At 33.4% G+C, this 18,721-nt stretch overlaps 1 long non-coding RNA gene across 3 annotated transcripts in view; it reads right to left on the minus strand.

The window, feature by feature from the left end:
* LOC105229982 (uncharacterized) overlaps nt 1-18,721 on the minus strand; it is an 88,334-nt gene that overhangs the window by 47,070 nt on the left and 22,543 nt on the right. Inside the window, exon 1 of one of the 3 annotated variants that reach the window (XR_007422340.1) lies at nt 3,658-3,747. The exons of the other annotated variants lie outside the window; for them this stretch is intronic. This is a non-coding gene — a long non-coding RNA (uncharacterized LOC105229982). Of the gene's footprint in view, nt 1-3,657; nt 3,748-18,721 lie in introns of those variants that run through there. 3 annotated transcript variants of the gene reach the window in all.

An 18,721-nucleotide genomic window follows, 5' to 3' on the forward strand; every position in this document is an offset into this window, starting at 1 on the left:
TTTGAAATTTATTGTTTATTATTTTTTCACATGTGTATATACATACTTTTAAGTGTATATTGCATATTCACGCCCATAAGTTCAGTTTTTAACAATAGCACCGTAATCAATGCGCCCTTACCGGAAACTTCAATTTACACGGTAGCCACATGAATGAAAACAGAAAAACCAAATAGTGACCAACCTGCCACATAAAGCCACAGAAATAACAACAGAAGCTAAATGAACTTAAGAAACACAAATAAACGCTACATAGTATGTATATATACACTGAAGAATACATAGGTACATTTGTATAGTATATATGTAGGTATGTCGCTTCATAAACTTATATACATATACTTATGTATATGAACGAGTACGAGTCATATGTATGCAGCAAGTGCTTGTGACCTTCCAACAATGACCTTTCTGCTTTCTTGAATAGCGATCACAATGACTGCCAACCCACTGTGTATCAGCAATGCAATTAAATATTTTATTCCAACGTAAACTTAATTTCCGGTATCAGTTACAAACAGACAGACAAAACGTAAGTACAAAAATAATTGCATCAGAATATGATATGTGATATGTGGCTGCCATAGAATGTGTGTAAAGCTTTGGTGCTCTTAGACATTCACTTCGTTCTATGTGACCTTAAATACACACACGCACACAAGTATGTCGTTAGTTGGCTATTAGAAATGTAACTGAAATGAAAAATTCGAAGGGTCCGCAATGCGCAAGTCATCCTTTACACTTTTCGTGTCATGCACTGACCGCTAAGTGCGTGGCACATTGAGCGCTGCACGCTTAATTGTGGCATGAAAATGTGGAAATAATGGTATGTGTCTAAACAAGCGATGCATTTGGGTATAAAAATCATGTAAACTATTACTGTTACCAATCGGGTACTTGGTGTGCATTTGTAACAAAAAAAATATACAAGAAGCAACAACAACAAAAACAGTATGACATGAGGAACAAAAAAGCCTTCTCATTGACAAAAACACGTGCTCAGCTCATAACGTTGATAGTAGTAATGATAGTAATAATGATTAGAATAATTATGCTTAAAATACTAGATTTTTTTAATATTATGAGCCTTGAGTATGATTTGATATAAATTTATTCAGTCATTATTCATTACTTAGGATACTGAAATGAGGTTCTTTCCTCAGCTTGTAAAGTTTTTTATTAAAAACTATACAAGCTTTAAGCTGTCTCTAAAAAGCTTTTGAACTCAAAAAAAAAAAAAACATTTTGATAAGCCTTAGCTATAAATCCAGTTTAAAAACATTCCTAAACTCAAAGCCTAATAAAAGCTTTCCATACAAGCTTTGAGCTTTCTCTAAATAATTTTTGCACTCATAAAAGTATTTTGATGAACAAAACAAGATTGAGTTTAAAAAGATTTTTTTCCCAAACTTTAAAGCTTGAACTCAAAGCTCATCAAAAGCTTTTTACCAGTTTAATGGTTTCTAATAAAGCTTTTGAACTCAAAAAAAACATTTTAATGAGCCTTGAGAACAAATCAAATTTAAAAAAAATTCCCAAGCTTTTAAGCTTGAACTCAAAACTTATCAAAAGTTTTATATAAAAGCTTTAAGCTCTCTCTTTATAACTTTTGCACTCATAAAAGTATTTTAATGAGCCTTAAGAACAAATTGAGACAAGATTTTTTTCCCAGACTTTAAAGCTTGAAATCAAAGCTCATCAAAAGCTTTTTACCAGTTCAATGATTTCTAATAAAGCTGTTATACTAAATATTTCATAAAAAAAAAACTATTTCCTAAAAAACCTTAAAAATTACATTCTTTTAAAACAGATTAATTTGAAACTTTTTAATTGCTTCTTTCACTTGCACCCTGTAGTGCCAAAATTAGAAGGCATGGCAATACACACATATTCACATATAAATAGGATGGATATGGAGCTAATTTTTCAATCAAAAAATGTCTATTACTTCCTCAAAAGATCTGTAATAACATTATATTTTAGCTGACTTGCATTTTATCAAATCCACCGGCCTTTCTGACTTTTACTGTTTTTAACCATTCAACAAAAGCTCACTTTTATGATTTCATAGGACAGTAAGTTTACGGAAAGCTTATTGATTTTAGAAAAAACTTTTTTAAAGCCTGAATTTGTGAAAGCTTTAATTTTTCTCAATGTCTGCTAATGGGTGAAGATGAATAAGATTTTGCGGATCAAAGGCGAAACTTGGTCATCTCTAATCCACCAGTATTTAACCAACGCCTCGAACTCCAAAGTAACCCCAATATTCCCTTCTAGAGGATTAAGAAAATGTTCCATAGGACCTTAAATCGTATCTTATAATTTTTACTTTATCTATAATTTCTGTTAAGTTTGGATGACATTTAAATAGTAGCAAACAGCTTCCACAAGCCTTGAGGACTGCCAGATGAGCCGATATTTTACTTCATTTTGACTATCGTACATATTGTGATATAAAAGTGTGTGCGACCCATTTCACCCAAATAAATGTATTTGTACATACTTATATATACTAGGTCATACACTGTATGTATATATGTAAATTTACAGTTAACTGAAGATGCCTTCGAATTGGACACAAATAGTTGAGAATGTGAACATCACCTGCATTGAGTGAGCTTCATCATTTGTTTGGCTTACACCATGTACATATATCAATTACAAAGTCATAACAACAACTACAATGCAACAACAATGAAACCGGTGTCGAACTTCTAACATTCAAATTGTGGTTTGCACTTAACTGTAATTTACAATATTCATTACCGCATGGGAGAATTGGTTTTGTTATTGCTTTTGGTTTTATTCTGCTTTCGTTTTACTTTGTTGCTATAATGCCTATTCACGCATTACCGTTGGAAATATTCTTATGTTCGTGAGAACCTCGTATCGCCAGATAGTTACATGGAAATACCTACACACATACTTTATGCACTTTATTTTTGTTATTGCTGTAAGCGTTACGCAAGCATTGAGCGCACTTTATTGAATTTCATTGATCTAGTACAATAGCTGGAGAAAATTACAAATCACAAAGAAAACAAAGCCCCTTTTTCGGGCGTTTAATCGTTAACAATGATTTTATTTGGACTTAGAAATCAATGCTCTTACATATTTACAGTTATTTGATGTAACAGGTTAAATACATTTAATTTTTATTAAACTTTTGTTTTGACTATGCAGTCCTTTTTAGTTTATTTATGAGAATCCGATTTAATTGGAGGTGAAATGTAATCGACTAAGTTCTATTTCGTGCTTCAGTTTTCTTTGGCTAATCCTACGTATTTAAAAAAAAAATTAAAAAATGTTATAGAAAACATCTTAAGATATTTATTATTTTTCTCTAGACCAAATTATTTGATTTAATTTTTTTTTTCTGGAAGAAGAGCAATATTTTCTCTTCTGCAAATAAGACTTTTAAAAAAATTTCCCTCGAAAATTTATTTCAATTTTTTCTTAAACAATGTTTTCTAGACTGGTTTGAAAATTTTGATTTAAAAATAGTTTGATATTAAATATAATCTTTATTTGAAAAAGAATTGGCTTATCGAAATGGTAAAATTTGATCAATTTCTTCGCAACATGTGTTTAAAAACAATTCAGTGTTTTAGTCATTCAATTTTTAGGAAACCTTATTTTACTGGATAATTAACTCACTTTGTCTAAAGCAAAGCTTGCACACAGCGACGCTACAACACGACCGGCGATTGCAAAACTGATTGCTGTCGATAGGCGAATGCAAAAATTTCAAATAAATTCACTCGACTCATCTAATGTTTACAAAATCTAATACCAAGCTTGCAATCAGCAACACATGCAAACAAATACACTTATTTACAAACATATGTGCATATGTATGGATGTATGAATCTGTAAGCAAATAACTCTAGCTATTGAGCTGAGCTTTGAGTTTACAACTAGATATGCAACAAAATGCGCCAACAAAAAATTTCCGATAAAAAACTGGCGAATAGTGCACAAAAAAGCAGTGATAAAAGTGCAAAAAGCGAAAAATGCAAACTACAAAACTCAACGCCAGCTCAGCAGCACGAGCAACAGCAACACTAGCAGCTCGAGTGGCAGCAGCAAGCGAAGCTTAGCCAAACAATGCAGCGAATTAAATCTTTTAACTAAAATTAGACAAATGACGTAATATTTGAGTGTGCAAATACAGTCGAGCATATGGCGAGCTGACGTTTGTATACTTTTTTCGCAGATGCAATCATGGAAAAAGTTTAAATGACTAGCGAGTGCTGCAATTAAATTCGAAAAAAGTACAACAAAAGTGTGAAGGTGAGCTCACCATGTTCTAGCGCCTGCACTCGCGTGCAAATCATTACGCGAGTAGCGTTGTAAGGGGGTTGTGGTATGGGGAGTAGTGGCACTGAGAGATGAGTTAAGGTAAAAATTGCAATTAACTGGGAATAAACAATAATTGTTATAATGATAAATATTTGTAGACAAGGTCATGTAGAAACTTATGTGACGTGTTTATTTATTAATAATTGAGCTTTAATGATATATTCATCTGAAATATTGATTATTAAGTAAAAATATAACGTCATCGATTTAACTTATTTCAACATTTTTCTTTATGTCTACAAGAGGATAATAAATATTACTTCCATTCTGAAGAAATATTTGTTTATCTGCGTTAGGTAAGCTTGGAAGACTTTGTCGTCGATAATATTTTTTGAGCGACTCCTTAAGTTTTTTTCAGCACTAAAACTCTATAAATTCCTTATTATTTATAAAAGTTTGCAATTTTCCGCATTTAACTATGGAAAAACTATAGAAACCTGCAGAAATTAGTCTAATGGAAGCCTATTCGCATATTACTGTACATATCAAAAAATTAAAAGATTAATATTCTCCCATTCGACCGGTTAAAAGTTAAATCGCCTGCAATACTCCGGTTTTGAGAAGCTGACCACTACATGTTAAATGATTTTGTAATAACGAAAAGTGTAATGATCTGAAACAAGCCTGTAGGTAACTAAAAGAGGTTTTATTTTACCCTCTACCACAAAACAGTGTTTGATAAAATATATTTCGAGTATGAGAAAGAAATTTTCAAGTAAACCAAGTTTCTATTTTGAGAAAGCCATCTCCTTCGAATTTCGAATTTAAACTGTCCACCGATGAAGTCAGAAAATATATTATTATTATATATATTCAAATATATAATATATGGAGTCTTGTGTAGAAGTTCACGCAAGTGAGGAAAGTTCTCTGAGTGCCATTCACTTGGGAGGGGTCAGAAACAATTCTTTTACATTTTGCTTCCATTCTTGAACCAAGTAACCTCTCGGTAACCAAAAAACATTCGTTTGAAGGCGAGCTGAATAGAGAAGGCGATACATCCCTCCCCAGGGTTGAGCGCTGGGTTTGGAACCCGACACTTAAATATAACCCAATGAAAGGAAGAAACCAGCCGCTGTGTATTTGAGTTATAGAAGGAATTCATCCATATTTGGTATCAAATAACAATATATTAAGAGGCACAACCAATAAGAAATTTTGCAAGCAATCGATTCGATCATAAAATAGTTTCTTATAATAAGCTATCGATTTTTTGATTAGATGAAAAATCAAATTTTAGGTAAGACTTTAACGTTTTGATGCCGGAATCGCTGCAGCAGTGAGGGAACTTTTTTAATGGCGTCGAGGACCTCGAATAACTCAAAAAATATCATTTTTTTTAATTTTACTGTCTATTTTAGTATCTGTAACTATAACCTGAAATTTCAAAACCCTCGATAAATTTTTTTTTTTCAATTCTTAAGCCAAATATTCTCAACATAACATAACGACATCACGATATATTAAGTTTGCCACGAAGTTTATTATACCCAGAACGAATCATCCGAAACCCTATAAATTATCTATATTAATGATAAGCTTGACGAGCTCATTTGTCTATCCGTCTATATACAAGAATATGCGAACTAGTTTCTCAGTTTTTGGAGTTTCTGAAGTTTACTACAAGTCTTTTTCTTCCAAACACTCTGCTCATTTGTCGGAATCGCCGATATCAGACAACTGGCATATAAACTTAGCGCTCACGATCAAGCTTTTTGTGGAAAAGGTTTTTAGTTTAGAAGATATATTTACAAAATTTGTAATGTATTATTTTCTAACCGATCAAAATTAAGGCAAAGATCTTGTTGTACCCTCTTCTGATATAAGAAATCACTTGTGAAGCTTCGATGCAGCCGAAATTCCTTGTTTTATAGTATATGGGATGCTGCAGAAGGAACGAGCGTTTTCTTTTATTTTTGTAAACTAGTTCAACTTTTTTTTTCTGTTATAAAAAAATCTTTATAAGTTAAATTAGTCTTTAATAAGTATCAACATTTGGCTCATTTTTTATTAATGTTTTGCTTTATGTACTCTCATCTCATGATTCCTCGAGTAATTAATATATAGTATTTTCATTAATTTGCAATACAGCATCGCCTTAATTGAATATCAAATCAACATACAAACCTACATATATTCAAGCTATTTGTTACTCCACTTTATTTTTGCCAGCAAATTGCTGCCAAACTCATTTGTCTAAGCGAAGATGACCTCAGCTAAGCAAAGCGATAATGAAACCGGCACAACACAATCGCCATACACACTGACGTACAAACAGTACAGCGCTAAACAATTTAAAATTAAAATAAAAACCATCGAAAAACGAGTTCAAAAATTGCAATTAGTGTTGCTTTTGTTTTGCATTCTCATTTGAAAATAAAAACAACAAATAAAAGAGCGCCGCAAACACCCACTTTTGCACAACACAACATTACTCAGTCGAAAGGGTGGTGGCTAGTGGCTAGTGGCTAGTGGCTAAGCACTAGCGTTATTTTGATGCTACACAAAGCAAAATGTCGAAAATTAAACAAAAACAAAAATAAATTACATATTTTACGAATTATTAAATACGCTTTTTGAGTTCCTGCGCTGCGTACCTTATCAACAACACAATGTTGTTGTTGCTGACGATATTAAAAAACAAAAACTGACCAAACTGCAAATTAAAGCGGTATAGTTTTAAGTGCAAGATGGTTTTTGTTTACTTTTAAAATTTTGTTTTTTTCTACTTTGCCCCTCCACCGCCAACAACAGCAATTCCCGAGCGGCATAATTACTGATTGCAACTGATTACCGCTAACCACGGTTATGCCACTTTCCTAACAATGTAACGGCAAACCGGCATACGCACATGGCCACTACTCTATATAAAATAAATGCGCATGTGTTAGTGTTCGAGTTGGTCAATTCACTTGTTGCCACCGCCTCCACCGCTGCGTCGGTTGTGTAAGCGCTAATTTTATGCGAAATCAACATTCAACATTCAAAAAATTCAAGCACGAATTTGTAGCGCAATCAGTGGGTTTTGTTGCAGCGGCGGCGGCAGCGTGGAAGCCAAGTGATTTGATTGAGATGCAGCACTCACTGTGTTGTTGCATTAATTGCTGATGTAGGCCTCAATTTTGAGCACTTGTTGCAACTGTTATTTATCGCTGCTTGTTAAGATTGTAACCCATAAATTTTTTGTTGTTGAGTTTTCCATATTCAACTGCATTCCTACTATTTACTATTATTATTTCTTTTTTTATGTTGTTTTGTGCGCTGTTTCAATTGAGATCAGTTTCATGCTCCTGACCTATATTTCAAATTGAAGAGACTGCAGACACTTGACTTGCTGCTCTAAAGAACACTTGAAACTGTCAAGACTAAGAAATCTTTGCAGTGAGACTTAAGAGTGAAGGTCAATATGTGGAAGTCTCTTCAGAAGTGGTTTACTGTTGATACTGTGATATTATACCCTTTATATGTACATTTACAAGTCGAGCACGCGTTGACGAGGAGCCACGTCCAAGATGGCCATCATCAATACCTCAATGATCAATACCTCAATATAATGGAGAAATTTATGGTGCTTGAGAATCGACGACTAATAATCAGAGATCTTACTGGCATCTTTAGATTATCGGAAGTATTAGTTAAAACCATTTTGAAGGATCACTTCGGCCTAAAAAAGTGGTAGCACAACTGGTTCCAAAATCACTCAATTTTTTCGAAAACGGAGCGTCGCGATAACGTCTTTGATACAATGCGTGCCGACTACCAGGATGTCGATCCGGATTTTTATCCGGATAAGGACTATCAACTCGACACCCTTGCTCGAAATTATTCCAAGAAAACTTTCTGCTGTTACAACAACAACAATAGAAAAAATGGTGATCGTCCCCATTATCTAACTATCATTAAAGTAATGTTTTTTGGGATGTTCTTCCTCATTATTTAAATATGAAGAAAACCTCATCCGAAAGTCATCGTTTTTTTATGAAAGCTAATGGTGAACGTGCTTTAGCTAAGCGAACGTCAAAAAGGGTTTGTACATTTTAAAAGCGGTGATTGGAAGACGATACGTTATTAAAGAAGAAGAAGAAGATTGGAAGACGAAGAACATCCTGGACGGCCAAAAAATGTTGCATTTGGAACAGGAATCATTTTTTGATGAAGATTGCACAAGTTCTTTTGGAGTCACTCTATAAGCCATTTTAAAACGTATAAAAACCGCGAGATACATTAAAAAGCAATGAAATTGGCTGCCATAATTATGAGTTGAAGCTAAGTCCGGTTAAAATCTATTTGAAAACAGCAGCTAGGAAATTTTGCGTCACCCGCTTACTGTTCAGATCTTGGTTCTTCTAATTACCATTTGTTTCGATGGATGCAGAAAGCCCTCGCTAGGATACGATTCACATCCGAAGAGGATATAAAAATTAGCTTGACTCATTTTTTCCGCCAAACTGGCATAGTTCTTTTGGTTTAAAAACAACAAGTTTCCAGAGAGAAGGAAAAATGTTACAGCTTTAGATGGGAAATACTTTGCATGATGCTATCGCACAAGCTTTTCTAAAAAACCAAACACAGAACCAATGCAACGCTTTTTGAAAAAACGTACAAATATAGCTACAGACACAGTTTCTATTTTTCTGGAGAACATACCAATTTTAAAAAGAAAATGGTAGATTCTAAAAGAATTCCATCATTTACTACTTTCAGTTGCTTCAAAACTATATTTCTTTTTTTAACTATGTAGTTCAGTAAATCGAGACAGATTCTTTCATTACTTTGATTGATAGATCATCCTAATTTGAGGTCAGCACTAAATGCTTGCATACAAATGCACAAACAACACCCAAATGAGGTTTATAGTCGCGGCAGTTAAATACGTACAAAGCGCTATTAGCGCACACATATGTACATACATATGCAGGTATACACTAATATGCATATATTTAGAGCCAAACGCTGGGTTTATGGCGCAGCTGTGCCCACTCGCCTACCAAACATTGCATTTTCACTCTACGCCACCCGTGAGGCATTCCTTCTGATCACTTCTATTACTTTGAGAATTCGAAAATTAATTTGATTTGATTTCAAATGCGATTTTTATGGCGGTGCAACGTGCGAGAGTGGCGACGCGCTGTCAGCACATTAGTATTTACATAGTGGAAAGTCACTCGCTTGTGACGGCTAATATAGCGGTAATTGAAAAACAACAGTAATGATTTGTATATATGCATGTGTAGTGAAAAAAACAATAACAACAATCGTATGGAAATGACCAACTGACCGAATCACTGAACCATTGCAACGAATGTGGCCGATGTGACACTTAAACGTGTGACACATAAAAACCGATGTGATTACGTACGAACATACTCATACATACATACATATGAGTGCATTACATACCAAATTGTAGGCGATTGCGTAGTGAAGCGTGCAAATGCATAAATTATTCAACAGTATTTACATACAAACATTAGTTTAGAAGAAAAAAGTTTAAACAACAATTCAAGCGGACAATTGAACAAACACAGCTGCCTAGAATAGAAAAATAAACGCTTGCGTACCAATTGTAGCGAAGCGCGCGACCTCACTTTGCACTATTGCCACTTAAATTGTGGGTGCTACTGTGTGATATGTGGAGCAACACATGCTAAAAGTCACATACATACCTATGGGGATACATATGTATGTATTTAACACTTATAAGGCATTGTAAGGCGAGCAAGCATGCACGTTTAGAGTATTAAGCAATAAAATTAACACAAAATTGTTTCAACTTCACGCTCGAATAACAAAATCTATAAAGAAAAACAACAAAAAAGTATAAATAAAAAACACGTTAACAGAGAAGCTATAATACCCTTCATAGATAAATTTTATATAGCTTAGAAGGGTATACACAATTTTTTTCTTGATTTTAAACAGTCAAGTTTTCCATAGAAAGTCGCGATTATGACAACAAAATAATTTTTTAGCACATTTGAACAATAGTTGCAATAGAATGCACATTCATTCATATGTATATATGTATACGGTTTTTTTACACTGTATACATATGCATATACATATAATCACTAGGATGTGTTATATATATGTAATTACACACAAACATTTCTATGTACATAAATATATCCACCTGCATTGACACTCATTCACAAGGCGCTGCGTTTTTTCTGCACGCTATGCGCCTCCATCACCATTATAAATTACCTATTTATGACACATTTTTACGGTAAATAGCGAAGCAATTGGGCGGAAAATATGGCATGCGGCAAAAAACAATTATGCGCTAATTAGGTGCGGGCAAAACGACAATTAAACATATTTCGTTGTATTTAACAAATAATAATAAACGAATGCCTATGCTGCCATATATACATATATGCATATGTATGTGTATGTACATATGTATAATATTTCATGCTAAATAAGAGTGCGCTCACAGTTATGTTCAACTAAAACGGGCGTCACCTTAAATAAGTACTCATATATTAAACATACATACGTACATATTTATGCTACGCATATTAGCTAAAGACTTAAGCGACGTACTTGAAGCAATTAGTTATGCACTGTTGAGTGGCGTTGCGGTTAATTACATGTGGAGGTTTTATAATTTTATTAATTATTTAATTTTCATGAAGTTCAATGTGACATTGAGTGATTAGTTATTAATAACTGCTGTGCAAAAGAAAAAAAAAAAACAATTATAGATGAGGAAGCAAATTTAATGGCGAAATAAATTTTCGTAAAAAAAACTAAATTAAATTTTTATTTAAAAAAAATTAAAAAGGAGACACAGGGAAATTAGAATATTTTCATCATGTTTTTAACATTCCAAATTAATTAATTAATGAAAAATTAGATTAAAACAAAACACAGATTGTAAGAAAAATAAAGAAAAAATCCTAACTCGGATTTCGGAAATCACTACAACTCTGCCAAACAGGCACGTTCTTCGTAACGAAAGTCGTCAAGTTTTTTTTTTCAAAAAAGGGGCGCTAGGAGGCCCACTTTGTGTCACAGCTTAAAAATAGGAGATTTTTCGGAAATTAAATAAAAAAAAACTACTCTAAAAAAACTAGTGTAATTTATTTGAAATTTTATAAATATATTAAAATGTATTTTAAATATACACAGTAAAATTTTTATAAAAGAATATAAAAATTAAATATAATATAAATAATAAATATATAATATATAATATATAATATAAATAACAAGCTATCTCAGACGGTGCTTAAAGTCCGAGAAATTAGCTCAGGAAAATATAAAAATGGGGGTAGTATTGACCCGATTTTACATATTTTTGCCCAGTAAAAGATAACATGCCATATACTCGTACTATATACAAAAATGTTCCCTGGGTTTCATTAAGGCACCTGACTTACAATCACCATTCATATGGAGTAAAGTCAGTCAGTTGTTAGAAAACTGCGATATTAGTTTTATGGGGGCTAGATCTAGTTTTCAACCGATTTTATTCATTTTAGGCTTAAAGTTGCACTGTTATAAATTAAATACGCTCTCACGTCTTCATTGAAATAACTCACATATCGGCCGCTATATGCGGTATAAAGTCATCCGAAAGTTCGAAAATTATATTAGGTATGTGGATTCAAACGATTTTTAATACACAGAAATACTATTTTGAGGATAGGATTTCCGATATTTCGACCGATGATTGACCGAGTCAACTATAGATACTGGAGTCCACATTTCCGGTATTTAGGGGATTGAACAGTTTTGGTTGGATTTAGACAATTTTTGGTCATAAAGTGGCATACTTTAAAAGAATTATTAGTGCAAATTTGATTACGTTATATCAATTGGTACTTGATTTGTGCTTATTGCAATCTTCGAATATATTGTTCACATGGGATGACTATAGCTGCCATCCAAACTGATCAATCGGAATCAAGTTCTTGTAAGAAAACTTTTATATTTGGGTATTAAAGCTTCCGTGCAACCGAAGTTTATGGGTTTTCTTGTTTATAATTTAGTTAAAATTTCATAATGTTTCAAAAAAAATAAAAATAACCAAAACAAATTGTGCCCTATATATAATACATCAATATTAAGATAATGAACAACTCGCCAGAAACAGAAACTGTATACACACCACTGCAGTCTTGATGGATGCCTTCAGTATGCAAATTCAACACCATTTCCGGCATTAATAAGTTGAGAGTTTTGCATGGCACCGATGAAAAAATATTCGCGCATGCGCAACATTAAAGCAAGAGACGAACGAAGTAATAGGAAGAAGAAGAGCAAAAACTACTCGCAAGTAGCTGATACATACAGTAAGATATACAAATTAGCATAATTCAATGTCTGTACTAATATTTCAATATATCTCTGTATGTGTGCGAGCGTGCCAACCTATTTGCTATACAAAATGTCAGGCACAAACAGACAGCGCAGCAGACGGCGGTAAGTAGGCAACCCATTTTTATGCGATAATTAATTTTCCTCTTTCTCCACCATAATACTACGCGGCTTGGGCGCAGACCAAGTATGAGTATGCTCTAGGTATATGTGTTTACAAATTTTTATGTGCGGTACACACCCATATGTGCATATATTTGAGGCTTACGTATGCCTGAAAAGTTAGAAGTAGCATAAAGCGCGGCCGAAACGATGCGAAGCGAGCGGTGTGTATCATAGCTCTGGCAGAAATGACCTCATTTTGTGGCCTTTTGCGCATTTCTTTATCTTTTATTTTGCAGCTTTTTCATTCACAACGGCGCTACTCTTCGCAACTGTCTTCAGTTTCGATTATTTCTTCAATTTCGTATTTCAACAATTGTTAATTTGGCGCAAATCATATCAGCAAGCAATCGAAATTGCTCATTAGTAGTCAAAATATAAAGTAAACTCCGCAGGCGCTACAAAAAATGCACGCATGCATACATATATAAATACATAATAAATGGATAATGCTGGAAATACTTCAAAGCACATGTCATAGGTTTTTTCGAAAATCGTGCGTTATGATTTTCGCATTAATCCGCAGAGTTAAAAGGGTTTGCAATTATTTGGCAGTCTTTTAAATATGCAAAGTTCGTGCCTTAAGTCTTTTGTTCATAGTGATATATTTGATATTGACCTGCTTTTCAATTGTGCGCGTATTTATGCTACTTCAATGTTGCTTTTTATTTTGCACGTACGCTTTTACTTTTCTAATTTTTGAAATTTTTAATAAGACAATAAATCACACACATACAAACACACAAACACGTCAATGAATTGTCTGAAAGAACTGCATTTCATATTCATATGTATATACATTTGTGCGCGTGTTCCCACTATATCAATCATCATTAGTTCGGGCTTATGTTCTTTTCTCACTTTCAAGAATTTCGAAAGTACTTTTCAGTTTTTTCAATTGTTTGTCTAACACTTTGCATCTTCTGCGGCGCTATGTGTTGAAAGAAAGTAAACTTATCTGCGGTATTAAAATTTTAATGCTTTTACAGATTACCGTTAAGGTCTCTTCACTTGTGCTACTCATCTCCACACTCATTTGTACATGCGCATGTGTGATGCTGCCGATGCTTGAGTGCTATAATCTAGCTATTGTTGTCGCTTAATTATGGTAATTAAGTGTGGTGACCCAGTATTCTTTTTTCGACCACATGTTAGATTCTTTTCTATTGGTTAACCTCATTTTTGTTCCTGTTTTTCGTTAATAGTCTACATCAAAGAAGTTTACTATCGTTTAGTGGTTATTAACACTTTTTACTGAGGAATTTCTTGTTTTGCCATGAGTTGGAAAAAAGTATGTTCTTCTTCTTTCACAGTCGCTTCTTTACAGTAGATGCTCCCTGCATTTGTTTGTATTAGTAAGAAATCAAGTTAATTAGAATTTCTTAACTTGGAAACTAGATTTTAAATTTTTCATTATCTTGAATTTTAAATTTTGAACTTTAACTTGAATTTAGAAATTTTATTTTTAAATCCTCATGCGGAATTAATGATTTCGAAACTTTAATTTTGAAAATTTAATTCGAAAAATTTTGAGTTGTGAAGATTTTTGAATTGAATATTTTTCAAATTAAGGAAAATTTGCGTTTTGAAGATTTTTAAGTAAATGAAAGAATTTCGAATATGGATTTAAAGAATTTTGGTTTTCAAAAATTACTTTTTGAATTTTAAATTATGAATTCGTAACATTTTGCTTTAAATTAAGAATTTTTAATTTTTGAATATTTTAGAAAATTTTTGAGTTTTAAATTTTGAATATTGAACTTTTAAGATTTAAGAAAATTTTAAGTTTTTCACTTTTTAAGTTTGAATTTTGAGTTTTTAAGATTTTCGAAATGCATTTTTTCCAAAAAAGATAGAATTGAGAACTTCAAATATTGAATATTTTTTTTAAATTTTCAAAAGTCAGCTTTTAATTTTGAGTTTTGAATTCCAAATTTTTTTCTAGGGATTTTGCATAAAGAAAAAATTTTCGGAATAAAAGTTGTTTGTTTAATGAAACAGTAAATCATAGAAATGGATTATGTGTTTTGAACTCGGAACTTTTAACTTTGAATTTCGCGTTTTAAGTTCCGAGGTTTTAAATTTTTAAGTTTCAAACTTTGAGTTTTGAATTTTGCTTACTTTTGAAAATTTTTTAACTTAATTAAATAATTATAATTATACAATTTATTTATAATTTAAATTCTATGTATTGAGTATTGCGTTTTTTAATTTGAAATGTGGGTTTCTAATTTCGAATTTTCTGCTTGATAGTTTTAATTTGTATTTAAAGTTTTAGAGAGTCCCTTTTGTCTTTGCCAGCGTAACATTTATAAATAAATGTTTGTAAATCCATATACATATGTAGTATTATAACGTATAAGCATGTCTATAACTGTACATACATAAGTGCATACTTAAGTATGGAGTACAACGCAAAATAGAAGCGTTGAAGGTAAAATTGTTAAACACACTAATTTGCATATCACATTTACTTTGACTGATTGCATACTTAATACGCGAACGCCACACACCAGCAGACAGCTACTCAAAATTATATGTAATAACGCCAGCTAACCATATTGCTCATTACCAGCACATCAAGTAAGCGGCGCACATAGCTCAGTAAATCACGGGGTTTATAGCAATTGGGTACATTGCAGTAAAAATACAAAGAAAATTCAGAATTTGATCGTATGGAGGTGACCAGTGAAGCGTTTCACTCATGCAAAAATCAAAATATGTGAACACATGTGTACAACAACAATGCAAATAACCCACAGCTAAGTAATAGCACTTGCTAGTGGGACTGGAAATAGCTGTTAGTTGCATCGCCAGCAGCTTGTGAGTTAGTAGCAGTTAAAGCACATAGTGTGCAATTGATTTTCGCGCTTGCCAAGGTTAACTGGTGCCCAGTATGGAGTTATGTAAAAGTAGTAGACAAATCACAAAGCAGCAATTTGCTAGCAATTGTGCCACACAATAGCCACATCTAACTGCTGATGTTCCCAAAGTGTCTGCTGTGATGAGTCGCTTGCTGCTGTCGGTGCTATTCTATCCTCTGACCCAACTCATAAAACGCCTATTGTTAAACATTAACGTTTATGCTAATTACTAATTGCGTAGCAAGTGTTTCAAGGTATTTACTAAGCAATATTTACAATTTAGCGCTGATATTAAACTACTGAGTGTTTTTGTGGTTATTTTTCATAACACCCTGTAGAGTTACATTAATGAAGGTCGGCTGGACAATTGCGAAGGCAATAAACGCTTAACAATACGCGCAAATTTGTTCGCATCGTCATTTGAATTGCACAAATAATTGTTAGTCATTAAAAATAATGCTGAAAAATTAAATTTTTTTTTTTGATATCTCTATCGTGAAAACATAAATGCGGTATAAAGCATTAGATTTAGATGGAGTTAAGTAAAAATACCACAATCTACCCATATAAAGAGGATGATTTTTAACTGTTAGTGTCACTACAACTATACAACATTTTGGATGACAAGATCTATTATTGTACTCAAGATTAATATGATCCTCGACACCGTCTTCCACATTTATTTATTTATTTATTTATAATAATTCATATAACAAAAGGAGTTTTATTATATAAATACATAAACGCAGCACTGGCTACGAGGCCTTCAGCCGATCTTCCACATTAAAATCTGCAGTCCTTCTTAAAAATTATATTTAAAAATTCGATAGTTTTTGCATATATATCTGGTAATTTATTCTTATGAAAAATTGAAAATCGAACTCTAGGGACCATTATCGAGGGGAAAGCCCAAATGATCCAAGAAAATTACTACCAGGCCAAATTTGATTTCTTTCTAAACCGCTAAACGAAAGGAGCGAAAAATCTCTGGCGATTTTTACTATGTAAAATTCGTTGGCCGTTTGAGTTTGCTTCAATTTTTGTAATTCTAATGGAATCTCTACTATGGAATCGTGGAAAATATTGAGAATTATTTTGAAGAGTCTACTTTATCATGAACATAAGTATTTGAGTGGCAGAAAAGTCGTGAAATCATCAAAAAATTGCGTCATGCGAGTCGTTCATCAACATCTCTTATGGATCTATATAATACATTTTAGTTAGTATTTTGGGTATGAGAGTGTTATCACTAGATATCGAAAAAAATTAAAAAAAAATATACATAGTACTTGAAAACCATCGTTTTGGCACCAGAGCAATAGCAGATGATCTCAACATCTCTTATGGATCAACTCAACACATTTTGGGTAATGTTTTGGGCATGAAAGGGTTAATGCTAGACATTCTACACACACAAGTGTTAATGCAAATGAGCTAAACGCGATTGTGATTAAATTTTCGGCCAACGAAACCAGAGCCATCAATTCGATTGACTTGACTTCATATAACTTTTTTCTGTTCTATATCCGCTTCGGGAATTGCACCATTTGACTCAATATATAAAAATCGTCCTTCAAACTTATGGTCTCGTAAACAAACAGCTGCTAAACACACACAAGTGACATATGGTGTTTAACATTCATACAAACAAACAATTTTTTTACTAATCTAGCAAAATTTTTTTAACGATACTGTTTACACCCGCAGTTTATATGAATCTGTCCGGCTCAAATTTGTTCTTGTGTGTAAGTATTATTAACACACATATTTGCTTAGCGCTGTTCACTGTAGAATTAATGAAGACTTCGTTAGAAGCGCTTTTAATTAGGAAATCAAAAGTTGTTATAATAAGATTATTTTCGAAATTACTTCATACATAAACATATGTATTTGTATGTTGACAACATCAGACATTTCTATATATCATTGCTTGCACGGCACACATTTATTATGTTGACGCTGTTGACTGCTCCATTTCGTTGATAATCGCTGGCGCTGGACTAGCGTGCAGAAAAAGGTAGCAATTTTCCACAAAACGTATTGCAACATGCCGCAGACAGCAGCTAATGCATAATACATAAACGCAGCACACATACACACACACAAATTACATTGATATACGCGCACTCACATACACACATAAATGAGTAAATGTGAGAATTTTGCAAGCACTAATGAAAAACGGCGCTGAGAAAATAGAAAATAAATCTAAAATTAAGACCAAACGTGCAAAAGTCCAACAATCAGCGCTGCCCCCACCAGCGCCGCACAGCCAGCGAGCTAAATGTTAAACGGTATTTATTTGCTGATTGAATGTTTATAAGTGCCGGCGCTGCTGTTGGTGCTGGCGCTGGCACTGGCGCTGAAACCGCCGGCGTGACTACCGTGCCATGTGTAACTGTGCAATAGCAATAACAATTACAACAACAACGTTTAAATATATGCAATAATTGCATGTGAAATGTATGCAACAAATGTGTAGCAATCAGAAGGCGGACAGTTGAAGTGAGACAAGAGGCTGAGAAAAAACAGCAGCACAGCGCTCGGTCACTTAACAGTTTAAACCAGATGCCCCCTCTGGCCCACCACTCGACACTAGCACATATTTTAAGCAGCCTACTGTATTTCTTGCCGCCCGCAAATGCTTTTGCCACATTGTCAATGCAGTTCACACATATATGTATATGAGCGCGTGTGTGCGCATATATTCTGCACAAGGACTGCCCGGCCACAACAACTTTCCATTTTATGCATTTTATGCGTTATGCGGGCAAACGGGTTTGTTGCTGGCTGGAAGTCTTTCGTAGGCGAAAAATATTTCTTAGTCATAGACTGGATCAAATTTAGTTACATTTGCGGTCTGCTTTTGTTTATGTTCACATGAACTCATATACATACATACATGTGGACGTAGGTATGTATGCATATGTTTGATTATAACTCAATCGTGTGTAATGGGGATTTGTGTTGCTTTTGGAGCTGTTGGATATGGCTTATGACCGTTC

The sequence above is a fragment of the Bactrocera dorsalis genome, chromosome 3 (assembly GCF_023373825.1).
Source record: "Bactrocera dorsalis isolate Fly_Bdor chromosome 3, ASM2337382v1, whole genome shotgun sequence".
NCBI classification, from domain to species: domain Eukaryota; kingdom Metazoa; phylum Arthropoda; class Insecta; order Diptera; family Tephritidae; genus Bactrocera; species Bactrocera dorsalis.